At 36.9% G+C, this 14,762-nt stretch overlaps 1 protein-coding gene across 4 annotated transcripts in view; it reads right to left on the bottom strand.

Annotated features, from left to right (window-relative positions):
- The window catches only part of camkvl (CaM kinase-like vesicle-associated, like), a 53,240-nt gene extending 40,435 nt beyond the window's left edge, over positions 1-12,805 (bottom strand). For 2 of the 4 annotated variants that reach the window (XM_079848796.1, XM_079848795.1), the window contains exon 1: positions 7,098-7,307. The gene's annotated coding sequence lies outside the window, so the exon portion shown is untranslated. Of the gene's footprint in view, positions 1-7,097; positions 7,308-12,254; positions 12,296-12,616 lie in introns of those variants that run through there. The other 2 variants (XM_079848797.1, XM_079848798.1) reach the window with 2 other exon arrangements.
- Between the last annotated feature and the right edge of the window lie 1,957 nt (positions 12,806-14,762).

Raw genomic sequence — 14,762 nt, 5'->3', positions numbered from 1 at the left:
CCATGGTCATACTCTTGATATGTGTGCATGTACCATCCACAAAAGCTGTTCCAGCCTGGGCATGGCCCAAACTGCAGCCATCTGATGGAGATGGGTGTCGACCACATACAGAAATACATGCACGATAAAGCATCTTTAAAAAGACGCTCTTTGTCCGTGTTTGCTCTTTTAGAAGAAGTCTCTCTTTTATAGAGAAACTCTCTTGTTAGAGAATATTCTCTTTTGGAAATTTCTCTTTCTAGTTGCTCATTAAAGCACCCTGCAGGGGAACTCTTTTGCACTTATCTATGCGTATGGGAGAGAGAACCGATGAAATGCGTCGTAGAAATCCAACAAAGCTTCTAGGCAGAGGTGAATGGAGAGAGAATCACAGATGCGTCTTCTCGACCCCAAAGAAAAAATTAATGAGTGGATGCAAGCCATCTCCTTTTATACCCATATGCCCAGGGGAGTGGCATGCAAATTCAACTCGCCAATTCTCATTGGTCTTTCCTGAAGTATTAGAGGTGTTTGAGGCTCCCAAGTGCAACCACTAGTGTCACTGCACAACGTCGAAGTGATTGACAGATATAGCAGGTGAGTTATAGCAGGTACACTGTAAAAAAAAAAAAAATTGTGAAAATTGCTATAGTAAAAACCTGTTAATTGGTTTATTGTAAGTTACTATACCATACATGTGTAATTTTTAATTATTTACATTGCATTACATATTTTTACTGTAAAATACTTTCAAATTTATTTATCTTTTTGCAAGTAAAAACTACAGATTGCCATATCATTTAATGTAAAATAAAACAAAACAGTATAAGGACATTCCCAGAAGATCCAACACATCACATATGAACATATTTTATATAAATAGTTTTGCTTTCTCATTTTTGTTATCAGTATGTACATTAGGGCATTTTGTGTGACATTTTATGTTATTTAGTTAATGTTTGCTGCATTATTTTATAGGGGTGTAACGATTAGTTTTAACAACGATTCGATTCGTATCGCGATTCGTGGTTGTCGATATGATTATATTTTTGGCTTTTTAGCCAAAAATTCTTGTAAGGGAATCAGGTATCAATTAATTATGGATATAAACAAACAAATAAACAACAATTAATGTCAAATGCATTCACATTTTATTTGAATAAAGTAGGACTGCATGATTATGACAAAAATCAGAATTGTCGATTATTCCCTTGAAATTGTAATTGTGATTATTAATTACGATTATCACAACATTGAATGATGTTTTGAATAGTTTGGCCATGGGACCCACATTTCCCAATGGTCATCAAGCCGCGACCCACCTTTTTAGGAATTATATAGGCCTATTATAATACATTTGTTTATACAAAAATTGTTGACACACAAGTTCTGTCCCCCTTTACTTAACATACAAAAAAATTGTAAGAATATGACAAATACTGGGCACTGTGAGGTTAAGCTATTAAATAGCAGTCCCAAACTAGTTTTTGTTAACACAATCTTGGTATGAGCCACCACAGTCATATAATAATATACAAAATAACCAGTAAGTGGCATTTTGTTATGGAAACAAACAACAATTAGGCTAACATGGTGATACACAATACTTAGAAGAACTGGTAATGAAACATGGAAACTGCTCCTGATAAATAGCAACACACATGACGTACCAATAACATAATTTATTGGTATTTTACTTTTATTTCTTAACTTACTAATTTACGACGTTGCATGCTTGTATTTCTTTTGCGCTTTAGTAAAGTGATACAGCGCGCGCCGGCGCATTTGCTCGTGCAATTAAAGAGTGCATGCTACGAGCACAGTATAACGATGACGGATATTAAATTTCGTTTTCTGAGGTGAGAGACTTTATTTCGTTACAAGTTATGAAAATAATGATAGAATAATGACGGACATATAGCCTGACAACATCATCTGACCGCAGATACTGAATCTGCAGATACTGACCGCAGATACTACTGTTTTTTTTTTCTAATTTAAAACGTAACGACGTTGCATGCTTGTAGTTTATTTTGTGCTTTATATATAGTGAAGCGATATAGGCCTACAGCGCGCTCCACCGCATTTGCAGGAAAGTCCGTTTTTCTGAGGTGAGAGACTTTGCGCTGCTTGTTGTCTTTGCGCTGCTGCTGGCGCGTCACGCATGGCAATGACGTCACAGATAGGCAGACTGAATCGAGTAATGTTTAACGCCTTTATCATTAAAAGTGCTAAGAAAAAACATCCATATAAAGTCTGAAGTGCTTAAATCCAATGCGTTCTTTCCTAGTATATCGATACAATCGATTCATTACCTTTTAAAACAATGTTAGATCGATATATGCCGTCCAGGAAGGCCAACTTGCCGAGCACAGATCGATGTAGTTGGATCATAGGAATATAAATCGATACATCGATGTAGTTGATGAATCGTTACACCCCTATTATTTTATCATCATGTATGTTTTGCATCTTTTATTTTTGTGTGTATGACCAAGTGCACAGTCTCTATAGGAATATTGGCTATGTTTTATATACAGGTCAATATGATTAAAGGAGAACTCCGGTCAATTTTAACATTGAGCTAATTTTTTTGTACATTTGGAGTGCTGTCAATACAGAGAACAACGACAAAAATCGGTGTTGCCTACACCGAGTTATCCTCTTTTTAAAATTTGCACCCTGTTGACTTCAATGGGGCAAGTTTTAAACCTGCTTTTAGCCTCTTAACATCCTTGATGTGTCATTACAAGTGCACAGGTCATGTGAGTGATTCCTTCGGAGTGAACGCGGGTCAATCTGACTGCAGTATTGTCGAGTTCATGCGCATAGGTTTAGTACCTATGATCATGCGCGTGAACTCGACAATCGATTACTATGGACTTTGACCGAAAACAGGATGTAAATACAGGTATGTGCGCTGGCTAAATAACTATCATTTTTATTCATATCTTTCACATCTACTGCAGTCAGATTGACCCACGTTCACTCCGAAGGAATCACTCACATGACCTGTGCACTTGTAATGACACATCAAGGATGTTAAGAGGCTAAAAGCAGATTTAAAACTTGCCCCATTGAAGTCAACAGGGTGCAAATTTTAAAAAGAGGATAACACGGTGTAGGCAACACCGATTTTTGTCGTTGTTCTCTGTATTGACAGCACTCCAAATGTACAAAAAAATGGAGTACTCCGGAGTTCTCCTTTAACTCTAATTCATCATGTGGCTTTCTGTTATTGATAGTCCAAGTAGGCTTGGTATATAAGATTATTAGTCTCATATATATCACTTTCATATACTTAAGCCTAGTCCCAGACTAAAATGTAGACTATGTTTGAGCTTTCTTAACTGAATGAACTTGCACTGACATATCTTAAAACATGTCAGTGCCATTGTTTTGTCTCAAGAAGCACACCAGTTATGATCTTTTCTAAGTCAGGTTTATAAAAGATACTTGAATGTCCTAATTTAACTAAGGCCTACTACTACTGGCTTAATCTAAGCCCTGTCAGTGAAACCAGAGGATAAGGTTTTTAGTAAAATATACACACACCGGCCACTTTATTAGGTACACCTGTTCAACTGTTTGTTAACACGAATATCTAAGCATCTCTCACAAAACTTCGAACCTTGAAGCAGATGGGCTACACAGCAGAAGACCACAACGGGTGCCACTCCTGACAGCTAAGAATAGGAAACTGAGGCTACTATTCACACAAGCGCATCAAAATTGGACAATAGAAGATTGGAAAAATTGTTGCCTGGTCTGATGAGTCTTGATTTCTGCTGTAACATTCAGATGGTAGGGACTGAATTTGATGTAAACAACATGAAAGCATGGATCCATCCTGCCTTGCACCAATGGTTCAGGCTGCTGCTGGTGCACGGTGTAATAGTGTAGGGATATTTTCTTGGCACACTTTTGGCCCCTTAGTACCAATTGAGCATCATTTAAACACCACAGCCTTCTCGAGTATTGTTGCAGATCATGTCCATCCCTGATGGCTATACTTCAGCAGGATAATGCGCCATCCCAGCTAACAAAAATATGTTCTTAGAATGTTTTGTTAACATTCCCATTAGGTTATAAAAACGTAATTTCTGAATGTTTTTTAAACATGAAAAAACGTCCAGTTTTTTAATGTATAAAGAACATTATAAGATCATTCCAGAAACATTATTTCAGGGAAGTTTTTTACTAACTTTTACATATTGTTAGTGAAAGTTATGGGAACATTCCCTGTTAGCTGGGATGTCACAAAGCTCAAATCATCTCAAACTGGTTTCTTGAACATGTCAATGAGTCACTACACTCAAATGGCCTCCACAGTCGCCAGATCCCAATCCAATAGAGCGCCTCTGGTAAGTGGTGGAATGGGAGATTCTCATCATGGATGTGGAGCTGACAAATTTGCAGCAACTACATGATGTTATAATGTCAATATGGACCAAAATCTCTAAGGAATGTTTCCAGCACTTTGTTGAATCTATGCAATGAAAAATTAAGGCAGTTCTGAAGGCAAAAAAGTGTCCAACCCAGTACTAGCAAGGTGTACCTAATAAAGTGGCCGATGAGTGTACAATATGCCATCCCGCAATAACTGAAACATTGTCACCACATTTATTATGGTGAACTCCTGGCAACCACAGCTGCTTTTTGGTCAATTTAACAGGATATTTTTTACACTGTAGCCATACATCCTTAAGGGGAGCACTCCGACTGCATTACCCAAGTTTGAGTCCTGGCTCAGGGTCCTTTCCTGATCTTATTCTCCTCTCTTATCCACTATCCTATTCAAATAATGGCAGAAAGGACAAAATATAACTTCAAAAAAAGAGAAAAGAAATAAAAAGGCCAAAAAACATCCTGGCAGTGATTACTACTCTACCCCGTAGCTGACCCCTGCTTCATTCTTGTAATGCAATCCCACATCCACACTACCGACTTTTTTTTTGTTTTGTTTGTTTATTTTTATTGCTAATCCACTGTGGCCCATTTGCTTTTCCACTCAACCTCCATTTTTTGGCACATTCTGAATTGGAGTCCGTCATGGCCATTAACCGTTTATTACAGATCTGTTCTGAGGCTTAGCATTTGTGAAATCCTGTAAATGAGTGTTAGCTAGGAATTCCAGCATCATGCTGTTATGTGTTAAAAGGATGTGCAAAATTTCTGTCGAGTTCACAGCTCACCTGTGGGTGCGTCTGTCACTTTCACAAACACCTCTCTGGCTGCAAAGGCTATTTAAGTGTGGCACGGGGTAAAACGTTCTCCGTTTCAGCAGCTACGACCTGCAGCTGAAAGCTCTAGAAGGTTCGACAGTGATCTTTGCATCCTCAAACAGCAAGGGAGGATGTTGAACAGAAGTACTGCCATTAAATAGATGGGCTCCTCTGCATATAAATGTTAAACACATACCAAATCCCTCATTTTCATGATTTCATTTATAAGGTTTAGCTTAAATGTTAATATAATAAAGATCTCAGATGTAATTTGTCTAATGTTTTCCGTCTACAAAGCATTGGATTTCTTTCAGTGTGTCTAGCAATTGACAGAACCGATTAATAAAGAACTTGATGTGCCACAGAGGGTAGGCATGTCTTCAATGGGCTAATAATAATAATAATAAGACCAGAGGTTTTAAACAGGGATATGTTGTAGTGATGGCACCATAGTGGGTCTGCCAATTTTTGATTAATTAAATTATGTTTTGTAAAAAATAAAAAATAAATAAAATATGACATGATGATCAAATAAAACCCTCAATATTTAAACAACTTCGACCAAAAGTAAAATGCAGTAATGAGTATTTTAATGCCTTCGCAATGTAAACACCATAGCCCTTTGCATGAATAAGGTTGAAGACCTCTGGTTATTATGAATGACTGAAAACAATAATAAACATTATTGACAGAGCACTATATGTGTGGGATTCCAAAAATACAATACATTTGAATTAGTGTAACAAAACCAAAAAAAAAAAAAAAAAAAAAAATTATTTCCATTGGAGTTGCACCTGTTTTGGAAAAGTCAGTAACTTTATTTTAAAAATTTAAAATGTCATCAAAATGTCAGTGTGTGCTTGTGGATATTTTATTATGCATTCAGAACACACGCATACAGACTTTTGAATCTATTATTGAAACCTTCACATAAATGTTTTATACTATTATAACCTACACTAAAACAGGTTGACTTTATTAGAAGTAAATATTTTGAGCCTTTCAAATAGCCTTTTCAAACCCACTTAAAATGTACTTGGTTTTCAACATGTTATGTCACTATTATTGTGAGGTCATTTCATTTGGCCCTCTAGTAGGCTATAGCAAAGCTGTACACAGGCTTTACTGACCCTGAATTTCTCTCAGCCCTAAACAAGCACTCTCGAGTTAAGCCTACTTGTACAATAAATGGATGAATATCTCACAACATGACAATAGGAAAAAATGCGACAAGAACAAAAAAGAGCCATGGTGAGTAATGATCACTAAGCACAAAAACAAGTTGATAAACCCATTAGGAAACGTGATGTCATAGTATGTGCCTTATTAATAATTAATTCATTTGTTATTTCAAACCCGTCTCGCTTTGATTTTCATGGCTTTTTATCGTTACATTACTCGGCTCTATCACCTGCTCTTAAAACAGTTTCGAAAATCTCACGCAACGATGCAACGTCGCTAATCGCAAAGCTCAACTGTTTCTCTTGCGCTCTCGCTCTTCTTTCTTTCTTTTTTAAAGGGTATCCTGAAAATCACGTGTTAAACAACTTTTCGGTGTAAATCCGGTCAAGGCTCTAATTAGGCTACTACAGGAATAATTAAAACACGCAACACTTGAGGCAATCGCGCGCAGAGAAACAGCATCTCAACCTCACACGTTCACCGACAGGTAGATGTTTATTCGACATCTTCACGACTGCTTCCCTCACAAACTCTATCGCAATCTGTAAACTTGAACATGGGTCGAAATGACAGAAATCACGATGTCCTAGTTTGTTTCAACAGATGTTCCGCCTGTTTTGCGGTGCTATTCGATAAAGAGGAAACGCTTTAGAGGAAAGACATAAAACAAAAATCAAAGACAATATACCAAAAGATCTAAAGTTGTTTTACCTGCTCGGATTGGCACAGAGTACGCACGGGATGGATGAGGAAATCCAAACTTTGAAGACTGCGAGCCCTTGATCGGCTGTTAATGGCTCGTTTATGAGAGACGCATTAGATCGGCGCAGTTCTGACAAGACTATATGCGAGCAATGCTGCTGTCTATCCCTCCCTCCCTCTCTCTTTCTCTCTTCCCCAGAGAAATAAATAATCTCTGCTTTCATCTGGATCACTGAATCTCTCTCTCCCTCCCTCCCTCCAGTTTGCTCTCTCTCTCTCTCTCTCTCTCTCTCTCTCTCTCTCTCTCTCTCTCATACACACACACACACACACACACACACACACACACACACACACACAGACGTTTCCATTGACTTCTATTGTGTTTAAACAGTGTTGATATTTTCTCATAAACCCTTGCACAAACATTTCTACATTTTTAGATCATAATTGAAAAAATGTTTCATAAGCCATTTTACTTGTGAGCATTGACCGGTCCCCACAACGGATGAGATTTTAGAGCCTATTTTTGCTTGCAGCCAGAGCCATCATTAAAATTCACAGGGCCCGGGACCACATATTATGGACCTTCTCTTCCCTGGACCAAATGAGTTGGCTATACTCTATTGGATCTTTTTGGGCCCCTTAATCAGTGGGTCACCGCAATCTAGCAGAGCCTTCAAAAAAAAAAAAAAAATCCATAAATCAATAAAAAACAAACATGCAATGTCCAATACACCATTATACATATTACTCTTTTTATGCATAATTGTACACACACATAGGCCCTATATCTGAATTGACTCTGTTTGTTTTTCTGTAATCGATGGGACAAGTTTGTAAGTATTAAATAGCATCCGAACGGATTTGCAGTGACTAAATCACTGGTTCTCCATCCTGGACCTGAGCACTGCACATTTGGGCTTTTATTTATCACCTGATTTATATCAGTGGCTCATTATTAGAGACTGCAAGACCTGAACTAGGTGTGTCACGTTCAAAATGTGCAGAGCTGGGGCCCTCCAGGACTAGGATTGAGAAGCACTAGCAGATTGCAAGCGACAGGATTACTACATCGGATTAAACTGCAACAAACATCATTTCATTATCTGCGCATCAGATGAAAAGCATGGTGGGGTGGTGAAAATCTCTCACTCTTGTGTCCAGTTTTGTTTTTGCTTTAATATTTTATAGGCTCTCACTCTGACAAAAGGTAATATATTGGAGTTTCTTAATGACTTCTGTGGGGGTTTATGTTGTCATTAAAGCTTTAGACATACCAGTAGTCTTTCACAAATGAAATAATACTGGCATCTCAGCATGTACCAATGAGTTTGGTATCTGCATGGTCTCACGCCATTATGAAGTTCATCAGTCAGACTGGGAAATGAGAAGTCCTTTCTTCCAGTCTATAGCCATTATGTCTCTCTGAGAAGAGCTAGTTTCTTCTTAATGGGGTGAACCATTGAACCACACAGAGATCAGGGCAACGATGCTGTACAAGGTCTATAGTGTGCCAATGGGATACGGACAGATGGCTGTGTAATTACGCAGGAACTAACCCCGTGCGTATGTAGCTTCCGCTTTCGAATGCGAATATGCTCAATTATTCTTGTTTTCTCAAGAAAACAACTATCATGTCATTCCATGATAACTGCATGACAGATCAGAACAGAAAATTTAATGTGCTCTAATTTAGATGGTAATGCAACATAATGTGGAAAGAAATTCAACATCAAAGCTCATTGTGCTAAACACACACTTTTAGCCTCAAGGAGTTCATTATGGCTAGCAACACAGAGCAGTAGTAGATATCTAATATATGGATATAATAATAATAACTGTAAATGTAAGGGATAATGTAATGGCTTTTATTTTGTGATAATGTGACCGATTGACTACATTATCTTGCTGCTTATAATAATGATAAATACACTTAATATACATAAACAAATAAATGTGTACATGAATAGTGATTCAAACTATTTTATAATGTTACTTGTATATTAATCTTGGATTCAGCTAAGAAAAATGATCTTTTAGGCCTACAATGTACAAAACAACCATCAATATGACAATAACATTAATAGTGAAGTCCTCTGAGGTCATCTTCACTTCATTCAATAACTGAGACACAAAATGGCAGCAGTTGTGTTTGAATGAAGCAAGAGAAAATGCGATTTTGAAGGAATCGGTTGAATGAATGATTCAGTGACTCATTCATAAAGACAGTCAGTTGTTTCGTTTCTAAATCAAATGAATCAGCTTTTTTGAATGAATCAGTTGACACATTTGCTGTGTCCGAGACAGCTCCCTATTTCCTATATAGTGCACTATATCGGGTTTTGTAGTGGTGTCTGAATTCTAAGTGAACAACATCATTTCCTTACATTCCTATACTCTTTATACAGACAATGCACTCTGATTTCAAGTGTACAATCGATGTAAACTTGGCAGCAGACTATTTTCCATATTGCAACATGAGACGGTGAAAGACTTTTACAAATGTAAGAGTAACTTTTTACAGATTGAAGTACATGAAGATATTGTGAAGCAAAATGATACAGTTTGATTGATTGACAATAATTATTTTCAACTGTATTGTGTACATAATGTATGTTCATACACTTGTTTATTGTTAATAGTTATTTTGTTATGTTATTTTAAACAAATGAAACAAATAAAATAAGACAGTGTAGGCTATTTTTAATATAATAAACATCATAAACATGACAAATGAACAGTGAAAAAAGACAATAGTGAATGAGTGAACAACTGAGCGATTCGGTCATATAGTCTGATGGTCTGGAACGTGTACACACAGACAGTGAAATGCCGCTCAGCCAATCAGATTTGAGGACTTAAACTGTTGTATAAAGCCAATACAGTGTGACTTTGATAGTGACACATTTTTTTGGTCTTGGATAAAGACTTTTCAATACTATTTTTTTGGTTACACTTTATTTTAAGTTGTCCTTATTACAGTGTAATTATACAATTAAGAACAGACAGAGTAATATTAATTAACGATGTGAACTTATAGGGTTATGGTTAGGATTAGGTTTGTTGTAGGGTTAGTTGCATGTCATTATGTATAATGCATTATTACTATAGTAGCTACATGTAACGTGTAACAAAAACACTGTAAAATAAAGTGTTACCTATTATTCTTTAGTGGTTCCATTGAATGCACAGACATAAAACACCAAAATAAAATATAACAAAGCCTTACGTCAGACTTGTCTTTGACCCATGGTCCATAAAATCAAAAGCTCTATAATTAGCTATTGGGTTTTAAGAAGGGAGGAAATGGCCCCACTGGCACAGGCCTGTGTAAGACAACCTATAATTGGACCACAGGCACACCCATTGAACCAGCCACACAGTGTCCCTGCATCATGCATTACCATTTAATTGTAATCATTATATTGCCCAAATTTAGTTGCAATCGAAGAAGATCACGACTTAAACGACAGTCTGTTCAATGCACATAAATAAGAAATGCAGTGGTTTACAAACACACACCGATCTGTTCATGTATTTCTGAATTAGGGATCAAAGGATGAAGCAAGCGGTTGCAATGCTATTCATCATACGGTTAGTTCCCGTGCTGGAACTAACATGCATTTGTCATTTTCAGATAGCCTTTCAGGGTGAAATTTGGCTTTCGCCCACATGAGTTCACACTGTGGCCTTGGGTTTGTGTGACAAAGCTTTCTTCAGAGAAAAATAATATCCTTCAAAAATATATAATAAAAATGTGCAGCAACTGTGATGTGCAGTAGCTTAAAGACAACATAGATTGAAATGGTGTGTGGCGGAGAGATCAAGAGCAAATGGATTTGATTCTCAACAATATGCTCCATTGAAACGGGGTAAAACTAACGGTCTACAAATACAAATCTAACACAAATAGAAATTGCAAGTCCTTGAATTAACTTAGTTACGTAAAGGCAAAGCTTCTACAGAATATATATGGAAAAGGCTATTTTCTAATCTAAAAAGATGCAGAATAAGTTACGCAATATGCTTAGTCTGGTACAGGTTTTCTTGATCGTACAATACGGTTAAAAGGAATCGTTCCCTGGCTAATGGGTTATTGGTCACGTGTACTAGATGGCCTTAATTATGAAGCTATATTTGAATGGGGATGTAGGGCAGGGATTACTCTGACATTGACTTGAGTATAGAGGTAAATCATAAAGTGATATGTCCAGTCCAGCATCTGTGTCTGAACGTCATTAATCCAATAAATGAACACACTGACAGTGGCGTATTTGTGTGAGCGTGACTTTAAAGTCATTAATTGGCTGGTCAGTGAAAGCTGGTTTAAGCGATTCTGTCCCAGCACACATTGACTGAAGTGAGTCGGAGGAGTTCATTAATCAAATGGACATAATGGTGAGGGGAAATATGGGACATTCTGTGATGGCTGATATTTTGGAAAAGGTGAAATTTATTTTGAAAACTGGATTTTTTTTTTTGGCTTTATTGGATTTCTATGAGCACCTAAAAAATAGGCACTATTTTTAGGCCTTTTGTGCTCAAAAGCTGTCTTATCTTCAGACAGAGGTCTCCAATTAGCCTGCTCTTTCCTCTTGGAGGCCATTGAAATCTAGTTTTCGGAGTACACACACACACGCGCGCGCGCGCACACGCACAGTCGCACACGTATATTTTGCTTGCACATCTGAAATAGGAGCTAGATGTGCCCTTATTCTCGCCAATCAAAACATCTCTTTTTCTGAGAATGAAATCGGATACTCTCGAGTAGGTACTTGTTTTTAATAAATAAAAACTTTACTAACTGTCACTTATAATTTCTCCCACTGTTACAAATCCTCCTATGGCCTCATGGGATAGTAAAATGTCCATTGTATCCACACTTCAGAATCTCACCTGTGCTATGTTTCTGCATGCTGGTCACATCACATGACTTTGATTTGGCAAATAAAAGCTTTTTCAAATATTAATAAACAGTCAATCGGTTTTGTTCAAATACTTTAAATGAGACGTGAAGAAAAAAAGGGCAACGAGGACCACAAGTCTATTTCAAGATAAAAACAAATAGGCCTACATGTGCAACTTTACCAGGGCCACTTCTACCATAGTTTTTGAGAAGGACCCACACCACCCACCCCAGAATAACTGAATTGATTACTGTACCTTCTGGAATTTCTCTGTTCCAGTTTCATCTCCTTATTAATCTGTATTATGATATGCAGAAGACACAGGTTGTATTAGAAAATTAATGTATCTAGACCCAGAACAGTCTTTCCCCCAGATTTTAGAGGTCACTAATAAAATGAGATATACCCTGAAGAGAGAACGCATGAACTGGGTCAGAGTGGAGATTCTTTCACTCACTAGGTGGTTCTTTTTAACTGTTTCATACATGCACTATTCAAGCAAATGATAATGTACATTCAGCCCCATAATAAGAGATACACCTGAAATCAATTGCTCACTGTTTCCCCCCACAACTGGAAAGATCGAAGTGTTAAAAATAGCACAGTGAATTGTCTTACCTCTCAGTCCCTGGCCGTCTGTCTCTTCGAAGATAAATTCAAACTCCAATACTTTAATTAAACTCCACCGAGTAACATATTTAAAATTATAGAACAACAGGCCGATACTTTAGGCTACTTAAAATGATATCATAAAAAGATGAAGAAATGTACACCCAGCAGGTGCATCAAAAAATAAACTTCGATTATGACATTATAAATTATATTATGTAAAATATTTTAAACCAGCCAAAGCTAGTTTTCTAATTAGTTCGTCTCACTGCATTGTCAGGGTGATTTTAGAAGCCTCTTCGCCAATTTTCTACGGAGTCCCTAAGGGGACATGGCAAATGGAAAGTAGCCTACGAGATGGAATAAATACATATTTAAAGTAATTTTTATGTTTTTGCGCTAAACTTCTCGCAAAAATGGACGTTCAAGGTTGTGATTTCAGATGAAAACTATGAACTGATGATGAATAATGGACTTATTTTGCCTAATAAAAGTTTTGCTGATGTGACCACGCCTTAATTTACCTTGATAAATGAGAGACGCGGATATGACATGTATGAAAGCAGTAACATTTTTAATGAAAAGTTGTGTCCTTATGTGGTGACCGTTTTACAAAAGCAATTTAAGCACTTAAGGCACTTTATTGTGTAGCCTACATAGCTACAGATAAAGTGGCAGGGGATGCTTAAAACACCCTTTAGATTTGAATGGTTCATTTAGCAGTTGTATCCAAAGCAGTAGGCTATTACAAATTAAGAATAGCCTATAACATGTGATTGCTTTTAGATATTCACTAGCCTATATTCAATACAGCATGGCCTCAAGTGATGTGTGCAATATATAGACTACATATTAGCATATATATATATATATAGCCTACAGCAGAGAACTGGCCCCACTGAGCCTGGTTTCTCCCAAGGTTTTTTTCTCCATTCTGTCACCTGATGGAGTTTTGGTTCCTTGCCACTGTTGCCTTGGCTTTTGGCTTGCTTAGTTGAGGACATTTAATATTCAATAATATTATTGATCTGCCTTACTTAAGGTGGACGATGACGCAATTTTCTTCTAGAAACAAACTTTGTTGTATTATGTGAAGCTGCTTTGATACAATCTGTATTGTAAAAAGTGCTATTTAAATAACGGTGACTTGACTTGACTACATAGGCTATATTAAACATAGATTATCCAGAAATTAATGTTAATTATTCACTGGCAGCCTCAGTCTCTTCCTCATATTATGCTACATTTGTCTGTAACAGGTTTCTGCGTGAAAACATTTCATTTGCACACGTCCCACTCAAGGTTTTTCCTTTGTATCCAGTTTGGCTCATCAAATTTTTTGCAAGCAAAATCTCTAACCTTTACTGCTCTCTCTCTCTCTCTCTCTGTCTCTCTCTCTCTCTCCCTCCGTTGCTTTTGTGTGTTGTTTCCCTCAAACTATTCCGCTGACCTTGAGCTTTATTATGTAGAGAATAAAGACTCTGCTTCATGCTGAAGAAGATCGGAGTCATGTCGAGGCAGTATGAGAGTGACTGATTGAAACTGGTTTCTATTGACCAGATATGAGACACCTATAAACTGTAACCCTACTATATATATATATTACCACTGTTTATAATCAAGGCACTGTCCATGAAATGAATGCACATGCACAGTCTCTGGGCTTAAAAACCTAATTTGCAAAATGAAGGATTAGATGAAGGTGATATATGAACAAAGATGGAAACATATCACCACCTCCAAGTTACAGACAAATTTTGCATAATGAGCAAAAGCTGTGAATAGTGAATAATTTTAAAGAGAAAAAATTATCAATAATTCATGACTCAATAACTGAAGCCTATTTTTTTTTTTATATTGCATTGCTTCCATTTCAATCTTCTCCTCTCTGAATAAAGTGCAATGAATAATCAATAGGCATGAATTGAAAAACTCTTTGAATTGTTGATTTACCTTACAAATAGAAAAGTTCACTGATATCTAGCAGAGTATTTTTTATTTTATTTTTGACTGCAAAATGACAGCAAAGGGATTCTTTAAAACATTTTGTCGATGACAGAGTTAATATCAAATGTGGATGTAATCCTAGTAGGTGAAGCGGTAAACAGGCCATGTTTATAGTTCCGGCCATCAGGAACTCGGAGTGGGGCACAGA

Source organism: Squalius cephalus (genome assembly GCF_949319135.1).
Source record: "Squalius cephalus genome assembly, chromosome: 18".
NCBI classification, from domain to species: domain Eukaryota; kingdom Metazoa; phylum Chordata; class Actinopteri; order Cypriniformes; family Leuciscidae; genus Squalius; species Squalius cephalus.
The sequence above is the reverse complement of the archived record's forward strand: the minus strand, read 5'-3'. Positions and strand labels throughout refer to the sequence as shown.